The following is a 26,058-nucleotide window of genomic DNA, read 5'->3' as shown; positions in this document are numbered from 1 at the left end:
AACAAAAATTAGAACAAACCTTTGGTATAAAAGATGGGTTTGGTCTAAGAGATACTCTATCCTTGTGAAATACCAAGTATGGTGGTTTAACACATAGGGCTTGAAGTTCTGAAACTCGTCTGGCTGATGTAATAGCAACCAGAAGGGCAGTCTTCCAAGAAAAGAATTTTAGATCACAGGTTGCTGCCGGCTCAAAGGGAGATGAGGTTAATGCACCTAATACCACGTTAAGGTCCCACGGAGGTGCAGGTTGAGATATAGGGGGTCGTAGAAGCCAAGCTCCTTTAATAAAGGCTTTGCACAACTTGTTGCTCATTAAAGGAGGTTCCACATTCTCATGAAAATTGGAAATAGCCACCAATTGCACTTTGATGGTAGACACTGAGCAACCTTGGTTGAATAGGGAAGCTAAGAACTTCAGTACTTCCGACACCGAGGCTGTCATCGGGTCTAATCCTCAGAGTTGGGCCCAAATAGCAAACCTCTTCCATTTATTGCTATATATCTTTTTCGTAGAAGTCTTGTGGGCCGAAGACAAGATGTGCATGACTTCAGGGGCGAAAGAATGGCTCCTAACTATGGTTGGAAGAGGAGTAGCCAGGCTGCTAATTTCAATGAATGGAGGGACTGATGGAGCTGTCCTGACTGATGCGTCAAAAGGTCCGGAACTTGTTCCAGGAACCAAGGACCCTCCAATGCATATTTGTGAAGAAAGGGGAACCAGACTTGTCGAGGCCAGTATGGGGCGATTAATATCATTTTGCTTCCCAAGCGAATCACCTTCTGAATCACCTTGGGGAGAAGGGGAACTGGTGGAAAGGCATATAGCAGACCGGAGGGCCAAACGTGAACTAGAGCGTCCTTGGGGATCTCCCCCGGAAGTGGGGTGAGAGTGAAGAAGTGCTGGCATTTCGTGTTGAGGGGACTTGCGAAGAGATCGCAACAAGGAACTCCCCATCTCGTGAAAATCTGCGCTACCACTCTGTCGTTCAAAGACCATTCCTGAGGGGAGACAATAGTTCTGCTCAGTCTGTCGGCTATCACGTTGGATTTCCCCGGAATGTGCGTTGCCACTAGGAAACGCTTGGTAGCAATCACCCAATCCCATACTTTCATGGCTTCTCTGCAAAGGGGGTAGGACCTGATCCCTCCTTGCTTGTTTAAGTACCAGACTACCGACATGTTGTCGGACTGAATGGCAATCGTACCATGGGGGAGGTGATCGTGCAGTGCTTGCAATGCTAAAAGCACCGCCCTCATCTCCAGGATATTGATGTGGAGAAGACTCTCGTCGGAGTGCCACGTGCCTTGGACCGACCTGTCCAGATAATGTCCCCCCCACTCTGTCTGGGAGGCGTCCGTAGTCAACGTGGCAGAGGGGAGTGGGGACAAGGGTCGCCCTAGATTCAGGTTGGAGGAGAGAAGCCACCAACGAAGATCCTGTTTGCACGTGTCTGTGATCAATATGTGGTGACTGAGGGGAAGGTCTTGATAAGACCACTGGACTGATAGGAGCCACTGGAGTATCCTCATGTGCAACCTTGCCAAGGGGACCAGAAGAATGGTGGCTGTCATGGAGCCCAACAGCTGTAGGACCATTCTCGCTGGAGCACAACGTCTGAGGAGCAATGCCTGAAGCTGGAGCGTCGCTATTCTTTCCGCAGGGAGATAGACTCGCATCTGCCTTGAGTCTATTTCTGCACCAATAAACAGAATATGCTGAGATGGCAGCAATACAGATTTTGACCAATTGAATGTGATTCTTAAGGAGTTGCCTAGTGTGATAGTGGCTGCTAGGTTTTCCAAGAGTAGATGCCTGGAGGTGGCAGTTAGGAGCCAGTCGTCTAGGTATGGAAACACCTGGAATCCTAGACTTCTCAGGTGAGCAGTCACCACCGCCAAACATTTGGTGAACACCCTGGGGGCTGTGGTGAGACCAAAGGGCAGTGCTCGGAACTGGAAATGACCGTCTCCTAGGCTGAAGCATAAGTGTCTCCTCGACGCCTGATCTATCAGAATGTGATAGTAGGCGTCCTTGAGATCTATGGAGCACATCCAAACACCTTTCTCCAAAAGCGGAAGAATGGATTGCAAAGTGACCATCCGGAATTTGGACTTTTTCACAAATCGGTTTAGCTTGCTATGATCCAAAATGGGTCTCAAGTCCCCGGTCTTTTTTGGCACCAAAAAGAATCTTGAGTAAGTCCCTGATCCGGCCTGGTCTGCGGGGACAGGTTGGATGACCCCTTTTTGAAGCAGCTTTGATATTTCGTTGGCTGCATGATCCCGTTGACTGGGTGGCGGGTCCGGGATTCTTTGGACTGGTGGAGGGGGTTGAGAAAAGGGAATGGTGTAACCTCCGGCGATGATTCGAAGCACCCATTGGTCCTGAGTAATATTTTCCCAGGCCTTTAGGTGTTTCGAAAAGCGACCCCCGACTGGCTCCGGAGCTGCACAGTCGGGTACTCCTTCAGGGATGCTGGAAGGAGGAGGAGCCACGAAAGGACTCGCGGTCTCCAGTGTTGCGGGGGCCTCCGCCGCCTCTGGGACGGCGTCTCCCTGAAAAATTTCCCCCTCCTCTGCCTCTAGAAGGGGAATCGCTCTGCTGCGATGAGTAAGGCTTTTGAGACTTACGGAACCACATTTTACCTCCTCTTTGAGCCTTGGGATAAGGTCTGAAGGGAGTGGAAAACCGGGCTCCTACGGCAGTTAAAATATTACCCTCCTGTTCGCAGCGAGTCAATGTGTCCTTTACCTTGGGTCCAAACAGTGAGGACCCATCAAAGGGGGCGTCGGCAAAGGAAGACTTAAAGGCCTCTGCAAAGTGACACAGGCGTAGCCAGGCTTGTCTCCGTAGAGCAACACCTGTTCCAGCCGCTCTGCTCGCTCCTTCGGCCGCATAAGAAATGAGCCTCATAGATGAGTTGGATAATGAAGACAGGGTAGCCAACTGGGAGTTAACCGTCTGGGTCAACTGCTCAGGTAAGTTACCAGAGAGGGTATCCGAAAGTTCCTTGATCAGATCCCTCTGTAGTCTGGTGAAATGTGTCAGGTAATTCAGAGACCTTAATGTAAAGGCCTCTGAAGAACGGGTACGCTTGCCGTACCGATCCATGCTCCTAAACTCTATTAGGAGGATGGATGGACGTCGAAGCCTCTGCCACATCTTGTTGGGTGGCAGATGCCACCACCATAGCATCTACAGCCAAGCCCTTCGATAGAAAGTCCTTATCCGGGGGGGCCGAAAGGAATTTATTGGGGTGAGCTGGCACCGGTTCAACAGAATCCGGGTGTTCCCACGCCCTTCGAGAGATCAAATCCAGAAGCTCATCGAAGGGCGGAGACATCCAGGAGGCGGAGGGCTGAGCCCCGAAGGCCTTGAGGAAAACCGACTCCTCAGCAGAAGGGGGTTTGGACTGCCAGTCGCCTTGTTGCTTGAGGATCTCTAAGATGTCCGCAAAGGAGACATCTTCCGAGGATGACTTTGGGGACCCCTCCGCATCATCGAGGTCGGTATCCGAGGTGAGAGACTCATCAGGGGAGTCGACGTGTTTCCTCTTACACTGTTTCTTCCTGGGAGGTTCCTCCAGCGTGTCGGAGGGACCTCCAGGAAGAAGGGAACCCCCAATGGGGGTAACCTCAGGCCCAGGGGCCCCGCTGTCGTGAGACAGGGGGATTGCAAAGGCGCCAGTCTCCATGCCCAGGGAAGGTGGTGGTGAAATGGTAGAAGTGGCCACAGAGGATTTGGCCAAGGCACTCCTCATGGCCTCGAAGGCTGGACCCCCAGAGTCCTGGGATGGTTCAACCCCCAAGGCCACAACGGCAGTCGGAACCCCTGCAGCCGACGCACCGAGAGGGAGGCTCGGAACCGAAAGGATCGGGCCCGAAGCGTCCCCCCAGGGCCGACAGAGGAGGTCCGCATACCGAACCCCGACCCAAGGGACGGGGTTGGAGTTAGAGTTGGAACCGACCCGATAACCTCCACCGGTTCCACCAACACCGACTCCAACGGCGCCGAAGCTGTTGGAGGAGGAATCGATGAAGCAGGATGGGAGATCAGCTCCAGAGCCAACTGGGCTGGAGCAGAGATCAACTTTGCAAAGACTGGAGACTGAAAAAGCCTTTGAAGCACCCTAAGTCCGAATCGGACATCCTCGACGACCGAGAAGAGACCGACCGGGTCCGAGTCGACTTCTCCGCCGGCTCCGAAGGACTGGGGGACCGGCTCTGTAATGGTTCGAGAAGTATCGGCGCCGAGGGAGACTCCACTACAACTGCAATTTCCCTCGGAGCCGATGTGGACTTCGACACCGAAGGGGAAGAGTCTGAGCGGGCAACCCCCATCGGTTCCGAAGGCAGTGGAGCCGATGGAGGTGACTCGCCTCTCAACGCCCAAGCTCTCGACTCCGAAACCAGAGGAGTCGAAGCTGGAGACATCAAGGCAGACCATTCCTCCCTCGACTCCGAAGTCCGTGGAGCCGACGGAGAAGCCTGCCGAGACTTTTTTGCTGCCGGATCCGACGGGCTGGTCGGAGCCGAAGACTTTTTCTTCCTCGAAGGTGAAGAAGAAGATGATAGGGCTTCCTCAAAGGAAGGGGTAATAAGCCCTTTCAAGATCAACTTATTTTTCCTCTCTTAGAGGACGCGAGAGGAAAAAGCGGCAAACGCTACAGGACTCCTGAAGATGCTTCGGGCCCAAACAGTAGACACATAAAGAATGGTCATCCGTAATGGACATTTTATAACTACATTTAGAACACTTTTTAAAACCTGATGGTCTATGCTCTTTAGACATGGTTATATAAACAATAAACACCGACTACCAAAAAAAAGTTAGCACAAAGACATCCTAGACTCCAACTAAAACGCCTAGGATAGGGCTAGGCCCCTCTAACTTAAACGGGACCATTGATTACCACAAAAACACACAATTTACCACAAGAAAATATCAAAAATCAATCACACAACAACAAATAGCTGTTAAAACAGCTTTTGGGTAAGTTTTGACCAAAATTCAGACAGAAAAATTTCTGACTAAAGATACTTAGCTCAGCCAAGTGCGAGACCACGTCTATGCTGAAAAGCGGCAAACGAGATCTGGGGAAGTGGTAGTGGTGCATCCTGGGATATGAGGTAACTCAGCCAATAAGAGACTGCGTTCTATTGTATAGCGGCCGAGTCGGAGCCGAGGATCGGCTCCGAACCCATCTGTGGAGAATGTAGGCGAGATAGGATCACATTACATCTGTTGTTCATGCTGGCTCGAAAGGAGGCAGTGTGAGTTTTTCCAAAACATAATTGAGGTCCCAGGCCAGAATTGGCGCTCTCCTTGAAGGCCTAATGTTTTTGGCCCCTCTGAGGTACTGCCTTATTAAAGGATGAGAAAAGATAGGTGGTTCCGTATTGTAATATGCTGAAATGGCAGAGGCATGAATCTTAATTGATGAGAAAGAAAGGCCTTTGTTCAGCAGCTCAGTTAGGTATTGCAAAATCTGAGGGATATTTGGTACACACGTGTCAATGCCTTGTTCCTGGTTCCAAGCACAGAATCTTTTCCATTTTTCTGCATAAGATTTTTTGGTACTGGGCCTCCTGGCCTCCAAGATAACATCCATAACAGCTTTTGAAAGAGGAGTGTTCTGAATAGCTACATTATCCGCCATGCTGCCAGATTTAAGGTCCTGAGTTGGTTGTGCAGGATCTGATTGTTTTGTTGGGTTAGCAAGTGAGAAGTTTGAGGCAATATCCATGCTGGACCTTGAGACAAGCTCTTTAGGATTGGGTACCAGTGCTAGCATGGCCAGTCTGGTGCAATCAGTATAATTTTTGGCTTCTCTTGTCTGACCTTTAGGAGTACCCGGGGAAGGAGAGGCAGTGGAGGAAAGGCATATACTGTTAGATTTTTCCAGCTGAAGGATAGGGCATCCACTTTCCATGCTTGCTTGTGATAAATCCTTGTGCAAAATCTCTGCAATTGGCAGTTGTGAGGGGAGGCAAATAGATCTATGTCTGGGCATCCCCATTTCCTTGTTATCATGCTGAAGACTTGTGGATCCAGTTTCCATTCGTGGGGATCCATGAGGTTTCTGCTTAGTTCGTCTGCCAGAGTATTTGTTTTTCCTGGCAGGAATTGTGCTTGCAGGTGAACTTGAAAAGCCAATGCTATGTCCCATAAGGTCATTGCTTGTCTGCAGAGGGGGTAGGAATGTGTACCTCCCTGCTTGTTTATGTACCACATGACCGTAGTATTGTCTGTCTTTATCAATAGCTGTCCTGGATGAAGCCAGTCCTTGAAAGCTGTCAGGGCATTTTGAACAGCTAGCATCTCTTTTTGATTGACGTGAAGATGCATCTGGTTTGCAGGCCATGTGCCCTGAATACATTTTCCTGTCATATGGGCCGCCCAGGCATAATCTGATGCATCCGTTGTCAGTGTCTGACTGGCTGAGGGTAAACTGAATGGCAGGCCCTTGTTGTGGTAACAGGCTTCTGCCCACCATCGAAACTCCTGTTGCAGGCAGGGAATGAGTGCAATTACTGTCTCCAGGCTGTGGCAATGCCGAGTCCAAACACTTTTTAGATACCATTGTAGTTTCCTCATATGCAGTCTGGCATATGGAATTAGTAGAATGCAGGATGCCATGAAACCCAAGGCCTGCAGGATTTTCCTTGCAAATAAGTGGGTCTTTGTTGCCAATTTCTTGAAGTAAGAAGTCAGTTGTATTTGTTTGCCTGGCGTGAGATAAGCCATCTGGGCAGTTGTATTTAAGCTTGCACCCAGGAATATTATCTCTTGAAAGGGCACTAGGTTTGATTTCTTTTTGTTTACTGTGCACCCTAGGCCAATTAGTAATCTTTTTACAAACGCCAGATGATTTAGAAGAATGTCTTTGCTCTCTGCTTGAATTAGGCAGTCGTCAAAGTAGGGATATATCTGAATTCCTCTTTGTCTGCAAAATGCAATTACTGGTGCCAGGCATTTTGTGAAGACCCTGGGTGCAGTAGATAAGCCAAAGGGCAGTGCATAGAATCGGTAATGCATTGAGCCAGCTAGGAATCTGAGGTATCTTCTGCAAGATTGTCTGAATGGGACATGCATGTATGCCTCTTTTAGGTCCAAAGTTACGAGTCATGCCTTCTTGCCCAGCATGGGCAGTAGCTGCTGTAGAGTCAACATCCTGAATTTTGGAACTTCCAGAAACGTATTTAGTGTAAGACAGGTCCAGTATTGGTTTTGTCCTTTCTGGGTACTAAGAAAAGTCTGGAATAAAATCCTTGCCCCTGCTCTTGTTGTGGTACTTGCTGAATGGCCCTCATATCCATGAGAGCTGTAATCTGTTTTTGTGCCTCTGTCCATTGATTGTGTGGCAGGTCTGGCATACCTTTTGACCTTGGTAGAGTGTGAAAGTGGAACCTATAGCCTTGGGACACTATGTTCAGGACCCATTTGTCTTGGGTAACCATTTGCCAATTTGATGAAAAAAGTGCTAGTTTTCCCCCTAAGGGGGCTGTCAAAAGAAAAGTGCTTGGATCTGGCAGAGGAAAGTCATTGGGACGGTTTCCTGTAAGGTTGTGTTTTGTCTTCTCCATTTTTGGAGGTAGGAGCACCCCATTGTTTAGGCCTGTATGAGCCTTGGGGCTGAGATCTGCCTCTGGGATGCCTGTATCTGCCTCTTTGTGGTCTGTCTGACACTGGAAAGGACCAATTTTTAGAAGGCCAGTTCCTGCTAAACCTGGGTGGCTGTACCTGTAAGAAATCCTTGACTGTCTACATGGATTTTGCTTTATCCTCCATTTTTTTCAACACCTCTTCTGCTTTAGTACCAAACAAAGTATCATGCTGTAATGGTGCATCTAATAATTTTGCTTTAACATGATCAGGCAGATTCTGTTCCTTTAACCAAGCATGCCTTCTAATAACAGAACCTGCAACAGCGGCCCTGCAAGAGGCCTACAGTGAATCATAACCACAATGCAAAGTATGCTTTCCCACTTGTTCAGCTGCATGCAATAAATCCTGCAATTCCTTGTTCTCTGAACATTCAGTATTTGTCAACAATTTCTGTTTAAGAAGTGACATTAAATATTGCTGATATTTAAGCATATGAAACTGACAATTTAAAGCCCTTACAGCCAAGGTAGCAGAATTGTAGACTTTTTTCCCCCATCTGTCTAGAGCCCTAGAATCCCTATCAGAGGGGACAGGGTTTTTTGCAGTGGAAGCTTTAACCCCTTTGGGACCCTGAGATATAGTTTCTGGGTCAGCAGCAGGGTTTTTATATAGGAATTTATGAGAATCTGGGACCCTGTAGTATCTGTCTGGCTTGGCAGGTGCAGAGGGTAAAGAGTCAGGGGACAGACCGGACTCTGAAAATACATCATCTACAATGTCTAGAACAGGTGGAATAGCAAGGGGTCTGTGCTGAGGAAGTAACAGAAAGTCTCTGAGCCTTTTCTTAGATTCAGAATAATCCTGGCTCTCCCAGTGGAAATGCTCCCTCATGGTATGCAGGGTTTCCCCAAAAGAATAATCCTCAGGAGGAAAGGCTGAAGGAATGGATTCTTCAGCATCAGAATCCTCATAGGGAAGCATGGAATAATCCTGTTCAGAAGAGGAATCAGAGGAACCAGAAACCTGATCAGAAGAATCATACTCTGTCTCTTGCCTAGGCCTCTTATCAGGAGAGGGATGGGAACCCCTGATCAAAGTAATTAGGTCTTCGGCCATTTTGAGCATCTGTTTTTTAGGCATGGAGGTCTGAGTAGGAGAATGCTGTACTTGTTTCTTTGTCTTTAGAGCTGCTTTAGTCTTTGTCTTTGAAGCTGAAGATGGCTTAATATATAGTTGTGTAGGTCTGAAGACACCCGCAGAAGCCGATGCCTGCTCAGCGGCTCCGGACCCATTTGAGGGAATAATTTCCGAGTGTCCAATACCTTGAGTATCCACAGGCCCAGTCGGCTCCACGTGGGATTTGGAAGCGGCCTATGGCCAGGGGCTGCGAAAGCGCCTCACTGAGAACCGGCGACTGGCCTAGCAGAGGCCTCGTCGTAGGTTTTGGACCTCGGATGCCTATCCTTTTCCTTGTCCTTGCGTTTTTTGTAAACTCTGGTTGTCAGCTGTTTTGACGGCATTATATAATTAAATCTTCGGCCAAAGTAATGAAATGCAAAATCGAACCGACGCTTAATAATGCATTGGTTAAATCTAGCACGACAGCTAGCAACGTTGTGATCAGGGCCTAGGCAAGGAATACAGTAAGAGTGAAAATCCTTATGAGGTATTTGCTACCCACAAGAAATACAATTGTTAACTTTTTCTGACCGGTCTGGAGCAAGAAAAAAGTTTCCCCAACAGGGTACTTAGCTTTAATGAAGACGTTGGTTCTGAAATTCGGATTTGAAAATCTCAGGAGTCGGCCGACCAGCACTTGCGAACTGCTTTTGCTTCGGGCACCGCACGGCAAGAAAGACTGAAGAAAATGGCGTTGGCTGCATCTTTTATACCCCTGGAGCACTTAAGTCAGGGAAGAGGTGACAGCAACCGAAGTCGGACCTAGACTTTGGAATTCTGGCCGACTGAGGGTAGCCTGCCAGCAGGATAACCCAAGAGTAATGACTGCAACAGTGAAACACAATGAACATCTATATTTCAAAGTGGAAAGGGATGCTGATGAAACAAGGGGGAAGCTCAAGAAACAAGCAAAGACTGGGATTTTGAATGCAGGCCTTTAAGGAGAACAACAATAATCATACAGAATATTATATCCATAAAGCAGCAGAAAATATTCTAAGAACTAAGCCAACACAGGATTGGAGAAAAGAGATTCTGCTGATAGGGATGACTGCAATTAGGGATACAGGCAAGAGGGGCTGTAACTTATTGGAGAAAACTGGCAAAGGAACAAAGGTATTGGGAGCAAATAACTAGAGAGGGAAAGATGATAGAATGGGATGACACCAAGAATTTATTTGGACTGCAGGTTAGAGATTACATTCCCCATCAGGGACTGATATCAGAGTATAGGCAAAGAAAAAGAAATGGGAGGGGGGGGGGGTCCTAACTGAAAGACCAGCACCGGTAGAGTTTCTAGTAGAATCTAGAACAGAAGCTGCCATTAAAAAAAGGAAAAATTAGTACAGCATATAAAATATTGCATGATAACTATAAGAATCAATCAGAGGAAATTAGAAAGGATTGGGAAGAGAGTTTGGATAAGCAATTCACAAAGAAACAATGGGAGGGTATATGTATGTTTCCCAAATATACAACAAAATCTAGAAGATTTACGATTTTTGCCTGGAAGTGTTTGCATACACATTTCTATACCCCATGTAGACTCCACATAATTTTTCATCAGGCAGACAGCAAATGTTGGAGGTGTGATGGGGAAGAAAGAGGTAATTAGGAACACATTTTCTAGGATAGCAGTGAACTGGCAGACTAAGAATTCCGTGCGAGATGCACTGTTGGAGATGCTGGGTGGGCAGATTGGTCTGACAAGGGAGATGACTTTTCTGACTATCATACAAAATCAGAATTCCCCAGGCATGGTAAGACCTTGCTGTGTCTAATAATTGTGGCCACCAAAAAAGAAATTACTAGAAAATATAAATCAAAATCTGGCAACAAAAAAATGTTGAGTAAATTCTGGATGCTATCTGGTCAGGGGGACTTTTTGGATGACTTTTTTTCTAGCAGCTTTCTTATCTCCAGGGCTGCTGCCTCCCTTTGATTGGGTGGAACATCTGGGATTTTTCTCATTTGCATGGTGGGGATTTGGGAAAATGGTATGAAATAACTTCTGGATATGATCCTCTGCATCCAAGTATCTCTTGTGATGGATGTCCAGGCTTCTGGGTGCAAAGACAAAAGCTCCCTCAGTGTCTCCAGAGAACAGCAGTTGGACAATGTTTCAGGAGCGCTGGTTGGGTTTATCTGAAAAAATGTCCCTGAAACATTAGTTCTGCAGGCCTCTGCTGCTGCAAGGACAGTGTCTTCTGATATAGTTCACCCTTCTGCCTCTGGGGGAGTTATCTCCTCATGAGTGCAGGAAAGAACCTCGAGACTTGTGAAACCACATCTTTCTACCTCCTTGTTGATTCTGGGAAAAAGGTCTCAAAGGGTTAAAAAAATGGATCCCAACAGCAGACACATTCTTTCCATCTTGCTCACTTCTAGACAGTATTTCCTTCACCTTTGGGCCTGACAAGGGTTATCCATCAAAGACAGCACTAAAGAACAAAGACACAAAGTGCTCTGCAAAATCGCACAAGTGCATCCAAGCATGTTTTCTGATTGGTATTGCATTAACTCGCCACCTACGAGGTACCTTCTGCAGCATGGAATATCAGTCTCATGGACATGTTACATATGGACTGAAGGGTGGCCAGTTGTGAAAAAAAAATTGTTCTGGCCTTCCACAGGCATGGACATAGAAAGATTTGGAGAGTTCTTTTATTAAATCTCATTGCAACATTGTTAAGTACTCTAATTAATTCAGGGACCACAGGGCAAAGGTCCCTAAAGTGCAATTGCTCTTTCCAAACCTGTCCAAAGCCCTAGACTCCCTGTTGGGGGGGGGGGGGGGGAGCAGATGAGCTCTGCTCAGCAAGCTCTTTCTTAGTGGCTGCTGCCATAACCATGGCATCTACTGGGAACCACTTGCTACAGTGTGCTTCATCCTTTTTTTTTTGGGGGGGGGGGCTAAAAATCTATCAGGTCTCCTGGGGATAGTCTCCACAGTATTCAGCTCCTTCCATGCATCACCCAAGACACAGCTGGGACAGACCCAAAAGCCTCCAGAACACAGACTCCTTCTGGGAAGGAGGTTGGAAGACCATCCACCTTTTTGCTTTAAAAGTTCCAGAACTTCTCCAAAGGAGATGTCTTCGATGAAGGGGAAGGGCTCTCCAAATCTACATCTGAAGTTGGTGTCCCTGATGAGAGATTCCTAAGGGGAATCTAAGTGTCTCCTTTTGCATGTTCTCTTCCTAGGGCCCTCATCAGTGGGAAAGTCTGGTGAGGTATTGAAGTGGCCCAGGAGTCCTGAGGGGAAACTGACTGGAGACTTGATCAGGTTGGCTTTCTCAGTGGGATAGAACTGAGACACTTAAAGCTCAAATCTGATGGGATACAGACAGGACATCCTTGCCCTCTTAGGATCTTTCTCTAGGTAGCGAGAAGGCCCTGTCCACTACCTCAAAGGCAGAAGGTCCAGGACAAAAGTACAGTTATGTACACTTACCATAAACGTAGATGTTAAGAGTGTATTCACTGTTGCAGTCATCACATTTGGGTTATCCCTGCCAGGGTAGCCCTCGGCCGGCCCGAATAACAGAGGATTAGCATTTCTGCGTCGGTTGCTGTCACTTCAGGACTGACGTCAGGTCATCAGTAGTATAAAGTAAGGCAGCCAACACCATTACATCAGTTTTTCTTGCCCTGTCAGGAGTCTCCAAGTGGGAGCCAGGATATGGTGAAAGAACCCCATCAGTAGAAAGTAAAAACCAAAAGGTTCCTTGTAAGGAGAGAGAGAAAGGGGGATGGAGGGAGGGAAAAGTACAGTTTTGTACCTACCATAAATGTAGATGTTCGAGGGGATTCTTGCTGCAGTCCTTCTTTTCTTGCCCAGATGTCAGAAGACCAAAAAACAAGTCCCAAAAAACAACCTGCCAAAAAAATGTACAATATATATACAACAATATATACAAAAATATAAGCATGTAAACTCACCTACACACACCCCGAAACACAGAGGGGAAGGAGAGGAAGTAGGAGCAGAGTGCAGGGAATCCATCCTCATCTACACATATGGTAGGTACAAAAAAAACCTTCTATTCTTCGCCTTCCTTCCCTTGCTGCAGTCCTGACTAGCAAAGAATCCCCCAGCAGAGGTAAGGGAGGCTGGCAAATCATAAAGTAGCAGGAGCTGACAACATGCCTTGTAAAACAAAGCTGGCAAAAGTCCCAGAGTATATAGGCAGGTGATGTGCCTAGAAAGTAGATGCCTAGAACTGATGCACTCCACTCCAAGAATATCCTTAGTTGCCACCCCCTTATGCCTACTGCTGTTGAAGTAGTTGTAGTGGCCTGATGAGGCCTAATCCCAGCTGGAACCTCTTTGCCATGATGAATAACAAAAAATGCAAAATGCAATGCAATGCAATCCACCTAGAAATAGTTTGTTTTGACACAGGCTTGCCTGTGAACTCAAACAAAAAGAAACAACTGAGACTGCCTAAAATTCTTAGTCCTCAATTAATAATAATCAATAAATAGTATACACAAATGTGAACATCTTCCTTGTGCAAAATCTTTTTGGAGGATCTTGAAAATGTGCATGAAAAGGCAAATGAATAGTTTGGTTTAAAAGCAAAAACCAAGCAAGGGAAGGAGGCATTAAGGATGAGTTCGGATTGAAAAACCTGAAATATGGAAAATCAAAAATAATCTACTAGGGCTCTACTGCCAACTCCTTTCTTTTCTCAGACAATAGCCAACAGAAAAAAAAGCAGTCCAGAAAAAAGATTTTCATCACAGCAAGTTTAGCTCAGCAAGTTTTTGTAAGTTCGTTTTCCAACACAAAATGGAGATCCCAAGCAGGAGTAGGAGCTCACAGGAGGGGTCTTATATTCTTTGCCTTCAAAGGGACGCGAAACCTAAGGAACAAAAATCACAAGGACAAACAGAGTGAGCTGCATAGAATCTTTTGCAGCAGCAAAAATTGCTGCAGAGAAAAGACAAACCTTTGATTAATAATTCAGTAAGATAAATGAAGAGCCACACTCAAATAAGAGCCTGAAAATAAAAAATCTCTGACTCCTCCAAAAAAAAAATCTCTTCCATTTCTTCGTCTGCACTCCCATCCATACTCAGCTTTCAGCTTCCATAATCACATTTAAAACTTGTTGAGGAAGTGGAGACCTGCTGTGCTTCAACACAGAATATGCCAAGCTGTGAGATGAAGAGATTGAGCTTGACATTGAGCAGATTGAAGCTCAGAGATAAGCAGATGACCGTTCTTTACAGAGGAGGGAAGGGAAGAAGAGAGTACTTTACATCCAATCTGGAGCTACCAAAATCATGCTTGGCCTGTCTTGTCTGACCTTAATCATCAGGCCTCTGTCTTGTCCTTGAAAGGTCTTTGGAACAAGAAAGAGAGGCAGGTGGAAGAAAGATGAGAGCATCCACTTTCCAACCTGTGACAGTGAACTTTCTGCACAATGAGTGTGAACTGATGCCTTTGTTGTGCAATACTTTGGCAGATCTATGTCTGGAGTTCCCATCAACTTGTCTATCTCTGAACATGATGATGTCAATTTTCCCCATGAAATACATCCAAGATTAGTGTCATTTCTCAGGATTTCCAAGCTGTCTGTAATACCTTTTGTAAAGAGTTATGTGTGCAGTTTCTTGCAGGCTGCTCCTGGCAGGAAACTTGCATGCAAAGAGTTAGTTGCAGGCTTAGCGCTTGCCCCCATAAAGGTATGTGTTGCATGTTTTGCCTGTGTTGTGTGTGTAACACCTTGTCTGTGTGTTGTCCATAAGTCCCAACATCTGCCCAATGCTCACTGACAGAATCTCCTATGTGTTATTGACTAGATGCTGTAGTCTGGCAGGCTTGTGATGCTGTGCTCCACTCTGCCACAGATGACTGCACTGTATCCACAGTCCAGAGGTCTTGTATCCACATTCCATCAGACGCCCTGTGGTCGTTAAAGTTGTGTTTCGTATAGTGCGGAAATCTGAGAGAGCCCACATTCCATACATTTTTGAAGGTAGCCATTATGTGACAGACCTTGAAGGTGGCAAAGAATTCACCATGATACAAAGGTATTGAGTTGATGCTGTGTCCATATATTGGGTTTGGCTTGCAGCAGAAGCTTATGAGATGCCATGAAGCATAAGGATGCAGTCTGGCATTGATGCCGACCCACTAACTGGAAGGATAGTCCTTGGAAGTAAAGTGACAGACTCTTTGCAGTCAGCGGACTGATGAAGTAAAGTGACTCAGTCTGTTGTTCAGAACACACATGTTTGTCATCTGGGCTGAGACATCACTTCACACAGAAATTTCTCCACACCAGAAACTAGATAGGCATCTATTTAACTAGATGACACTTTATTTAGTTCACAAAGGTCTTCCTTTCTTGACATCCAGATGCTGCAGTCGTAAGGTCTTCCTTTTGAAAGCCCCAGAATCGCAAGTCGCGATAATAAAGATAGATTTGAATGAACCTTAGTAGAGATATAGCTATCACTGGAACCAACTCCTTTGTGAATACTCTGAGTAGATAATAAAAAAGACTGAAAAGAGAGAACTGATAACTTTCATGAAAGTTGGCTGTACTTATATGATCTTGAACTTAGCCTTATAGGCATAAGTGGGTGAGCTTCCTTGAGATGTTGCGTTACCATCTTGTCCAGTAGAAAGCAGAGGTAACAGTTGCTGTATATATCAACATCTTGAGTCAGATATGTCAGATAAGTGTTGAGGATAGATAAATCAAATATTGGGAACAGGCCTTTCTTCTTTTCTTTGGGCGAGACAGTAACTGGAGAAATGGCCCCCTTTTCTGATACAGGGACCTGCCCTTTCTAAGAGCCCCTATCTGGAATTAACTGAGAATCTTTGTTGTGAGCCTGAGGATGTGGAGGAGGAGAAATGAAATCTGCTTTGAAAAAGGATGTGTGGAAATAAAATTCTGTCCCCGTTTTGAATGAAATCCAGCCGTTCTGTGTAAATCTGATTTGCAGGAGAAAACCCAGAAAGAGACAATCTTCCTCCCAAAGGGGTTCAAAGGCGAGAGAATCCACTGGCCACTGAAGCCTCAAGGTCAGGTCATCTGCCCTGGAACTGACCCTGTGAGGCCCAGCCTCACCCAGAAGTGAGCAGGCCTAACTGTCACGCCTAGACCTACCTACGAACCTACCAGAACCCCCCCCCCCGATACCCCCTACCCTAGACTGGGGCCTAAAGCAGGAGCAGGCCACCCCTTAGCAGGCCAATTTCTCATTAACTTAAGAGGTCTTTTCTGCAAAAAAATCTTCCTCAGTTTGCCAAGATTTCCAAAACTTTTTTTTCTTTAAAATCAGAAAACTGCTGAGGGTCCAAAAGTTGCATCAGACTATAAGAGCACATCCAAATTCCTGGTCTTAACATTAACATGCTAGAAATGAAGATCCATCAACATCAGCTGTCTGACCACAACAGAAACAGCATCAGCCACAGCCACCAATTGAACTTTGCCAACCCTTTCATTTCAAAGATGCAAAGAATGCCCCAATTGTTCAGACAATAGAATCCAATCCAGCATTACTTTCTTAGATTTATTTAAAGCAAGCACCTTGATTTTATTTTCTGATGGAGAAAATTCTGAATCAACGCTAGAACATGGAATTCAGCGAAGTCTTATGCAGCCCTACCCAAGTATATACTTCTTACTTAACCTTTCAAGGCCCACCTAGATTTTTCCCAGAATACCTATCAGGCAACCAGGGAGTACTTTAACACCAGCTGCTTCCTGGCCTCCTAGCCCTGAGAAACAGTTTCTGGGAACAAATACTTACTTGCTTACAAGGGCTATAGGGGAGCCCAGGCATAACAGGAGCAGGATCAGGAATCAGAGAGCCTCAGGCCAAAAACATCCTCCACCACATTCACCCCAAGAACATCCTCCAAGAAAAGGGCCTATGCTGGGGTAGAATTTAAAGTATTCCTCCAGAATCAGAGTAATCCTGGCCTTCCCATTTAAAGTGCTCCCCTGATGGTGAAGAGTCCTCTGAAAATGGAAATCCTCAGGAGGAGAAGCTGTAGGAGTGGAATCATCACATCAGAATCAGAATAAGTAGGAACAACTTGCAAGTCTTCCACAGAAGAATTAAAGCCTGAAACACTTGCACAAAAGCTGTATCAAGAGGCTGTTCCCCCAGGGGCCTCTATTCCAGTGGGGGCAAGAACTGCTAATATCAGAGAGATCAAATCTTCTGCCATTTTTAACCTCTGTCAAGAAAGCACAGAGCGAGAAATGCTGGAGGCCTACCCTAGACTCTGAAAGATCCTGTAACTCTAAAAAAGGAGCCCAAGAGCCTGGAAGAGGCCTGAGACTACCCAAGGGAGGCCTGAGAGAAGGAGGCCCCCGCCCCCCCTCCTGGCTGCCTCACCTCCTCCTCTGGCAGCCCCCTGTAACAGTAAAGTATCTGCCTGCCGAGACTCAGAGAGACTCTCCAAAACCGACGGCTCCCCCAGCCTAACCTAGAACCCGGCGTCTCTCCTGCGGTTCCTCACCCAGCTTCCACAACGTGTCCCTGCGCTTAGATGGCGAGCCGGAGCCCTCCGCGGGCATATTATATGCAGCAGCTTCCCAAACACTAACCTAGCACAATCAAGCACCCTCCTAGCACAAGCTTGTGCAATTAATGCACAAGCAAGCAACCCGGCAACGCCATGGCAGGACTTACCAACAAGGTATACACAATGTATGATCCCATGCGGTATCTCTCTTTCAAAAGAAAGCCAGTTCAAAATTCACTCCTGAAATCGTCTGAATACTGTCGCAAGAAAAAACCAAAAATTTCAATGACGCCCACCCAACCAAACCTGTTCTGTCTGGTCCGAAACTCGGACCATGGCTCGAAAAAAATCTGCCTGCTGACTTTCGCAATCTTGACAAATTGCTTGGACCATGACGCAAAAAAAGAAGGAAATGGCGAACATCCAGGACTGCAACAGTGAATACACTCGAACATCTACATTTATGGTAAGTGTACACAACTGTACTATGTTCTTCGTGTTTCACTGCTGCAGTCATCACATTTGGGTTGATTCCCAAAGCTGAGGAAATGGGTGGAGGCAGTCAAAGAAACTAGGGGCTGGCTAGCATGCCCTGCAAGATTGCAGAGGCAAACCCTGCTCTAGATGTGGAGAGGAGAGGTGGTAATGCTTGGTAAAAGTGTGAACAGAAGTCCAGTTGGCAGTCTCCAGGATGTCCCATGGAGACTCCCCTGAGGAAAGCTGCAGAGGTGGAGGCTGCTCTGGTGGGAAAGCTGCAGAGGTGGAGGTTGCTCTGGTGGAGTGAGTCCTGACCCCCTTGGGGGGTGGCTTTCCATGTTGTTTGCAGCAGAAGTGGATGCAGTATGCTATCCATTTGGATATGGTTTGTTTGGAGATGGCTTTGCCTTCTGCCCCTGTAGCAAAGCTAACCAGCAATTGATCAGACTTTCTGAAGGATTTAGTCCTCTCTAAATAGAATCTGAGCTGTCTGTGCACATCTAGAGAGTGCAGAATCCTTTCCCCCTTCTTCTGGGGGTTAGGAAAAAAGGTGGGCAAATGAATGGATTGGTTGAGAGCCACACTGGACACCACCTTGGGCATGAAGGATGGGTTAGTTCTGAGGGATACCCTGTCAGCATGAAAGATGATGAAGGATTCCACAGCCATGAGTGCTTGCAGCTCAGAGACTCTTCTGGCTGAAGTGATGGCCAGAAGCACTGCTGTCTTCCAGGAGAGAAATTTTAGCTCTGCAAAAGAAGCTGGTTTGGAAGGAGGCAGAGTGAGCTTTTCCAATATAAAGTTAAAGGTGCCCTTCTGGGTGGCCTCAAGTTGCTAGCCCCTCTTAGGAACTCTTTGATCAAAGGGTGTGAGAAAAAGGGGCTGCTCAGTGGGAAAATGAGCAGAAACAGCAGAGGCATGAATTTTTATAGAGGTGAAAGAGAGGCCACTGTGTAGTTGGTCAACTAAGTAATCCAGGATGAGAGGGAGGGAGGGCTGTGCCGTACTGGCTCCCTTAGCCTGGATCCAGGTGCAGAACCTTTTCCATTTGTCAGCATAAGACTTTCTAGTGCTAGAGTGTCTGGCCTCACGGATAACATCTAGAACCGGTTTAGTGAGGTTGGCAGATTGGTTCAGGGTTAGGGAATAAGCCAAGCTGCCAAATTGAGTGTCTGCAATTGGGGATGCATGAATTCCCCTTCCCTCTGGGTCAGGAGGTTTGGAATGTGAGGAAGATGCCATGGTGGCAGTGGGGACAGGCTGCACAGCAAGGGGTACCACTGCTGGTGAGGCCAGTCTGGAGCTATAAGAATGATCCTTGGTTTTTCCTCCTTTATTTTGAGCAGTACCCTGGGGATAAGAGGTAGTGGAGGAAAGGCACAGACCGATAGACTGACCCAGGGGAAGGACAGGGCATCCTCTTTCCAAGCCATGCAATGATGTTCCCTGGTGCAGAATTTGCCGAGCTGATGGTTGGTGTGGGAGGCAAAGAGGTCGATCTTCGGGGGTACCCCATTTCTGAGTTATTAGGGTGAAGGTTCTTCTGTTGAGCTGCCACTCATGTGCGTCCACAAGATTTCTACTTAATTGGTCTGCCAGAGAGTTGAGAGAGCCTGGTAGGAATTGCGCTAACAGATGCAGTTGCATGGCAGAGGCTGTGTGCCAAAGGTTCATGGTCAGCCTGCATAGAGGGTAGGAGTGAGTCCCTCCCTGCTTGTTGATATACCACATCACAGTGGTGTTGTCTGTTTTGATCAGGAGAGCCCCTGGAGAGAGAAGGGGTTTGAAAGCTATCAAGGAGTGCTGGACAGCCATCATCTCTTTTTGGTTGATGTGCAGAGGGATTTCCTGCGGGCTCCATTGGCCCTGTATGCACCTGCCATCGAGGTGTGCACCCCAAGCATAGTCTGATGCATCTGTGGTAAGGATATGGTTGGTGAGAAAGGCAGTCCCTTGTTGTGGGAGTATGCTGTTGCCCACCAAAGAAAATCTTTTCTGAGGCAAGGAATTCTAGGTAGAAGAGTTTCCAGGTCTTGAGAGTGTTGACACCAAAGGCTTTTTAGGTACCATTGAAGTTTCCTCATATGCAGTCGGGCATATGGAATAAGTAGTATGCAAGATGCCATGAACCCCAGAGCTTGCAGGATCTTCCTTGCAGATAACTTGGGCCTGGTGGCTAGTTGAGAGAAGTAGGCTGTCAGGAAAATTTGTTTTTCTTGTGTAAGAAATGCCATCTGGGATGCTGTGTCCAGGCTTGCTCCAAGAAGAAAATCCTTTGGGTGGGCACCTGTTTGGATTTATTTTCGTTGATTGTGTACCCTAGGGAGGTTAGTAGGGTCATTACAAAGTCCAGGTGCTTGAGCAGCTTTTCCTGGCTCTCTGCCTGAATAAGTCAGTCTTCTAAGTATGGGTAAATCTGGATATTCCTTTCTCTGCAGAAGGCAATGGCCGGAGCCAAACATTTTGTGAAAACTCTGGGAGCAGTAGATAAGCCAAAGGGAGGCACAGAGAACTGAAAGCGCTGAGATCCTGCTCTGAAATGGAGATATTTCCTGCATGATTCCCTGATAGGAATGTGGAGGTAGGCCTCTTTTAGATCTAGGGTTGCTAGCCAAGCATCCTTGGAGAGCATGGGTAGTAGCTGCTGGAGGGTGAGCATTTTGAATTTTGGGATCACCAGGAAGGTGTTTAGAATGGATAGATCAAGGATGGGATGCCAGTTGCCCTCTTTTCTGGGCACCAGAAAAAGTCTGGAGTAGAGATCTTGGCCTATCTGTTCTGCAGGAACCTGCTCTATTGCCCTCATAGAAAGCAGGGAAAGGATTTGCTTTTGAGCCTCTGCCCACTGGTTTGGAGGTAGATCTGGGCACCCTTTTGGGGTTGGAAGGGTGTGGAAGGAAAACTTGCATCCCTGAGACACTATGTTCAGAACCTAGTGGTCGTTGGTAATGGTGGCCCAAGGTGCTTGCCTGAAAGGAGAGTTTTCCTCCTAGGGGTAAGTGAAGGTGGGCAGAGGGAGGGGGTGTGGGAGTTAAGTCATTGTGAGTTCTTACCGTAATGGGGTGGCTTAGAACTCCCTGGTTTTGAAGTGGAGGTAGTCCACTGCTTAGATCTCTGCATTCCCTGTGGCTGCTGTCTGGGGGGTCTGGTTTCCTGGGGCCTAGGCTGGATTGGCTTAGTGGGAGCAGGAAAGGACCAGGATTTGGTGGGACAATGCCTGCTGAACCTGGGTGGCTGGACCTGCAAGAAATCCTTAACTGTTTGCATAGATTTTGCTTTTTCTTCCATCTTTTTTAAGACCTCTTCTGCCTTAGTGCAAGGGGGCATCCAACAATTTAGATCTGACATGGTCTGGCAGGGGCTGTTCTTTGAACCATGCATGCCTTCTAATGACAGATACAGTGACTGCTGCCCTGCAAGAAGCTTCTAGGGCATCAAAACCACAGTGCAAGGTGTGTTTAGTTACTTGACTTGCAGAATGCATTAACTCTTGTAATTCTTTAGATTCTGCCCAAGCAGGAAAGGAAGACATTTTTTGTTTGAGGAATTCCAGGGTATGTTGCTGAAATTTTTAGCACATGGGACTGGCAATTTAGTGCCCTGATAGCAAGAGTAGCTGAGGTGTAAACTTTTTACCCCATCTGTCTAGTGCTCCGGAATCCCTATCTGAGGGGGTGGGATTTTTAGCAGAGGTTGCTTTAATCCCTTTAGCCCCTTGACAAATTACCTCAGTGTCAGCAGTAGGATTTTTAAAAAGAAATTTGTGTGAGTCAGGGACTCTATAGTACCCGTCTGGTTTTCTGGGTGAAGGAGAGAGGGTGTCAGGAGTTGAAGTGGATTCCAGGAAAACATCCTCCACAACATCCAGGACTGGGGGGATGGCCAAGGGTCTGTGCTTTGGAAGATCTAGGAATTCCCAGAGTCTCTTTTTAGACTGAGGGTAGTCTTGACTCTCCCATTGGAAGGTATGCAGGATTTCCCCAAAGGAAAAATCCTCTGGGGGAGAGGCTGAAGGGATGGATTCTTCTGCATCAGAATCCTCATAATTAGAGAGGGGTCGCATGTCTTCATATTCAGATGCATCAGAGTCATCTGACTCTTCTTCAGATAAAACTACAGGGGACAGATCACTTTTACTTTTGGAGGGGGCAGCTTGGCTTCCCCTGATCAGCATGATAAGGTCTTCTGCCATTTTAAGCATTTGAGACTGAGGCAAGGAAGCAGGTGCCTGAGAGTGGGTCGTTGATTTCTTGGGTATGGTTCATACCCTGGGCCTTAGAAACTCGGTCGTTTTTGAAAGAACGGTAGTCGCGAAAGAAGATGTCAATTTGTGTCGAGAATCGGTAGTGCAAAGGACTTCCTTGGAAGCTGATGCCTGCTCAGTGGCTCCGGACCCATCCAAGGTAGACATGACTGCAGGATCCTTAGTCGAAGAAGAGTTTTGCAGCATACCGGACACCGAAAGGGTCTCAGTAGCGGCCTGCGAATCCACAGAAGTGGACATCAGGAGCTGCAAAAGCACCTCACTGAGGACTGGAGAACTGATGACTAGCTTAACGGAAGCATTGTCGGTAGGTTTGGACGTCTGCGGTCTGTCTCTGTTTTATCTTTACGTTTTTTTCGGAAGATCTGCTGTCGGATGGCTTACCGAAGCCATATCGGAATTCGAGGACTGTAAGCAAAAATATCTGGCTACAATAAGGGCCCGACTATGGATAGTGCTGGCATTGAACAAAGCACAGAAGCGACAACGGAGGACGTCATGGTCTGGGCCTAAACAAGTGACGCAGTAAGAATGGAAGTCTCAGTGTAGTATTTGCTTTCCACAGGTGAGACAATTTTTCTGACATTGGTTAGTACAAGAAAAAAGGATCCCCCAATGGGGTACTTAGCTTTAGAAGACTTCAACTTCAATTCGGTAGACGAAAAAAGTGCAGTTGTGTACACTTACCATAAATGTAGATGTTAGAGTGTATTCACTGTTGCAGTCATCACATTTGGGTTATCTGCCTGCAGGTAGCCCTCAGCCGGCCTGAATACCAGAGTCTTGGGATTTCTGTGTCGGATGCTGCCGCTTCTTCCATGATGTCAGGTCGTCAAGGGTATAAAACATGCAGCCGACACCATTACATCAGTTTTTCTTGCCCCAGATGTCAGGTGCCCCCAAAATAGGAAGCAGTTATATGGAGTGGAACACCCACAAAAAAAAGCAAATACACATAATATAAGATATGCCAAACCAAAAAGGATACGTGAAAGCAAAGACAATCAGTGGGCTGGAGGGAGGGTAACCAGGACTGCAACAGTGAATACACTTGAACATCTACATTTATGGTAAGTGTACACAACTGTACTATGTTTTTCATGTTTCACTGTTGCTGTCATCACATTTGGGTTGATTCCCAAAGCTAAGGAAGGGTGGCGGTAGATTAAGAAGCATTAGGACTGGCAATCAGGCCCTGCAAGACTGCTGTGGCAAATCCAGCTCTGGATTTAGAAAAGACAGGCAAGTGGCAATGCTTGATGAAAGTGTGTACAGAGCTCCAGGTTACAGCTTCCAGGATGTCCCTGGTAGGGACTCCTCTGAGAAATGCAGTACAGGTAGATTTACCCCTAGTGGAATGTGTTCTTATCCCTTGTGTGGTAGGTTTTCCATGGTGCTTGTAGCAGAAATGGATGCAGTGTGCTATCCATTTAGATATGGTTTGCTTTGAAATGGGCTTCCCCTCTGCCCCCGCAGCAAAGCTGACTAGCAGCTGGTCAGATTTTTCTGAGAGGCTTAGTCCTGTCCAAATAGAATCTAAGCTGTCTGTGCACATCTAGAGAATACAGTATCCTTTACCCTTTATTTTGAGGATTAGGGAAAAAAGTAGGCAAATGAATGGACTAGTTTAGAGCCACACTAGACACCACCTTGGGCATAAAAGATGGGTTAGTCCTGAGGGAAACCCTGAGCGCATGGAAGATAATTAAGGGTTACACTGCCATAAGGGCCTGCAGTTGAGACACTTCTTGCTGAAGTGATGGCTAGAAGTAAAGCTGTTTTCCATGAGAGAAATTTCAACTCTGCTGTAGCAGCAGGTTCAAAGGGGGTGTAAGTTTTTCCAATACAAAGTTAAGGTCCCAGGCTGGTGTGGAAGCACTCCTGGGGGGGGGGGGGGTCCTTAAATTTTTGGCCCCTCTAAGGAACTGTTTTACCAGAGGATGAGAGAAGAGGGGTGGCTCAGTATTAGAATGAGCTGAGATGGCAGAGGCATGACTCTTAATTGAAGAGAAGGACTGGCTGCTAAGTCGGTTGCCTACACAATCAGTATCCTTATAAACATGTCTTTGTCTGAATCAGAAGTACCTACAATATGGAAAAAATCTCATATCACTCCCACATACAAAGGAGGCAACTGTTTTGATGCTTCCAATTTCTGTCCAACATCTATCTTGTCACCCACATCCAAATTCCTCGAGAGAGGTATCCATCAGCAGGTAATGCAATATCTATTGCAAAACAACCTTTTAACCAAAATCCAACTTGGCTTCCAACCTAGCCACAGCACAGCTACAGCACTATTATCTTTTACAGACACTGTGAACAAGGGCAGAGATGCAGGATGCTACACAGCCTCAGTATTCCTTGATCTCTCAAAGGCCTTTGACACAGTGTCTCACCCCTTAGTTTCGAACACACTGTCTAACTTAGGCTTCTCACATAACACAGTAAAATGGTTTTAGAGTTACCTCAAGGATCATAAACAAGCAGTGAAATGGTCCAATAAACTCTCACCCTTTCTCCACATCCCTACAGGATTCCCTCAAGGGTCAATCCTACGACCCCTACTCTAACATTTTCACAAACAACCTTCACACTGCCTCTCACCCTGGGACCCTCACTCAATATGCTGATGATTCCACCATAATATGTACTGCTCAATCACTATCAGAACTACTTTCAAATACTCAACAGTCCTTTACTGTAGTAGAATCCTGGCTAAGAAATGCCCAACTCTTTCTTAATCCAAAGAAGACAAAATAGTACTCTTTCATCCCAAAAACACCTCCACTGTCACTGATCATTTCAACATCCTTGCATCTGACAACACTGTCATAAAATAGTTAAGGAAACCAAACTTCTAGGCATTATCATTGACAATAAACTTTCATTTGACCCCCATATACAGCAAAATATAAAGAAAACTCATTAAAAACTTGGACTCTTGTATAGAAACAAATATTTCCTTACAGCAGCAATCAAATCTACCCTTGCAAAAAATTTTACTTCCCTCCCTTCTTTATGGACAGCACAGTGGTATGGCGGTAGCGTTGTCAACTCATAGCAAGAGGTTGTCTGGTTCAATTCTTGGCTGGAGTGCCTTCTGTGCGGAGTCTGCATGTCCCCGCTGCGTTCGTGTGGGTTTCCTCCAGGTGCTTCGGTTTCCTCCCACATTACAAAGACATGCGCGTCTGGAGTGTTTCTCCCAGGGCTTCCACTGAAAACTGGCATTGTTCCAAGTCAGACTTTCCTGCACAACCTTATTTTCAAGACTTCTGCATGCCCTGCACAACCTTATTTTCAAGACTTCTGCATGCCCTGCACTAACCAATCTAGTCACAGCTTACACACCAAATCGATCCCTACAATCAGAAGACAAAAATCTCTTGGCTATCTCAAAACCCACAAGAAAATCAAGTCACTCTCTGTATTCATACTCTGTCTCTATACTTTGGAATTCACTACCTCTAGCGACCAGGTCTATGCCTGGCCTAACCCATTTCAAAGCTTCTTTAAAAAAATCATCTCAAAAATACACGACTCTGCTCCTGCATAAAGCCTACCTAATGCTCAGGTCTTCTTTTTCTTCCACACTAGCCTCATCGCCCTCTTCTGTCACATCCCTCACAGACTGCAAGATCCTAAGGCTCTTCTAACTCCTTCCCTGTTTCTATACCATATCCTCAAGCTCCTCCTCAGGCTGTACTGCTTCTATTCTTCTTAACTCTCTCACTACCTATCTATATCACTTACTTTCTGGGTGCTATTTTCCTAACTGAAACTAACATTCTATTTTTCATGTACTATAACAGTCAATGTCACGCATTGCACTACCTACGTACTATTTTTTGGACACTATCGACATCATGCATGGTGAGGTTGACTATTACTGTCCATAATGTTTTAACTCTATAGAATTGTCTAGATGTGTAGTAATATATTGCAACATCTTGTAACATAATTCTTTCAACTTATTTTTGTATGGTATTTCTCTAATGTATTTGTATTGGATTGGATTATACT

General features: G+C 46.3%; 1 protein-coding gene across 1 annotated transcript in view; it reads right to left on the bottom strand.

Annotated features, from left to right (window-relative positions):
- ACVR2A (activin A receptor type 2A) overlaps positions 1–26,058 on the bottom strand; it is a 1,507,426-nt gene that overhangs the window by 1,176,210 nt on the left and 305,158 nt on the right. The gene's annotated exons all lie outside the window — the stretch shown is intronic.

This window comes from Protopterus annectens, chromosome 6.part0, assembly GCF_019279795.1.
Source record: "Protopterus annectens isolate FY-2018-M chromosome 6.part0, PAN1.0, whole genome shotgun sequence".
NCBI classification, from domain to species: domain Eukaryota; kingdom Metazoa; phylum Chordata; order Ceratodontiformes; family Protopteridae; genus Protopterus; species Protopterus annectens.
The sequence above is the reverse complement of the archived record's forward strand: the minus strand, read 5'-3'. Positions and strand labels throughout refer to the sequence as shown.